This window comes from Propithecus coquereli, unplaced genomic scaffold (genome assembly GCF_000956105.1).
Source record: "Propithecus coquereli isolate 6110/MARCELLA unplaced genomic scaffold, Pcoq_1.0 Scaffold30, whole genome shotgun sequence".
NCBI lineage: Eukaryota > Metazoa > Chordata > Mammalia > Primates > Indriidae > Propithecus > Propithecus coquereli.
In genome coordinates, this window is record NW_012148619.1 from 8,782,130 (window position 1) to 8,782,734 (window position 605).

Sequence of the window (605 nt, forward strand, 5' to 3'; positions counted from 1 at the left end):
AAGAAAGAAAGAAAGAGAGTCAAAGTTCATGTTTCTGTTATTCAATGCCTTATTACCAGCACTACCACTAGTGATGAGTTAACAGTGAATGAAGGAAGCTGGCCCTGTACATAGAAGACGTTATCTTAATGCTTTCAGAGCCCTGTTCATCCAGGGTTTGTGGGTAATAGATGCCATGTTCCCTTTTAGGAGATCTGTTGCCCCCTGGAAATATTTCTGCTCGCCTGGTCTCCTGACTCTTTGCCAGCCTCCATTCTTTCCACGACTGTGCCCTTCCTCCATTGCCTTTCATAACCTAATCTCATGAGGGAACTGCATTTAGTTGGGCCACAAATTAAGAAGAAAAACATTAAACAGCCTGAGATGCTCAAAAGTTGATCAAGGAGGAGAACAACATTAAAAAGGAGAATATATGGTAATGTACACACATAAAAATAAAGTCTAAGAAAATATCAAAACATTAAAGGGGTGAGTAGTGAAATTATGGGTGATTTCTAAAATTTTCTCCTTTGTGTTCTTTTTATATGTTCCACAAAGAACATATATTATTTTTATATTCAGAAGTTATCATTAGATTCAAATACATATATGATCTCATTTTCATT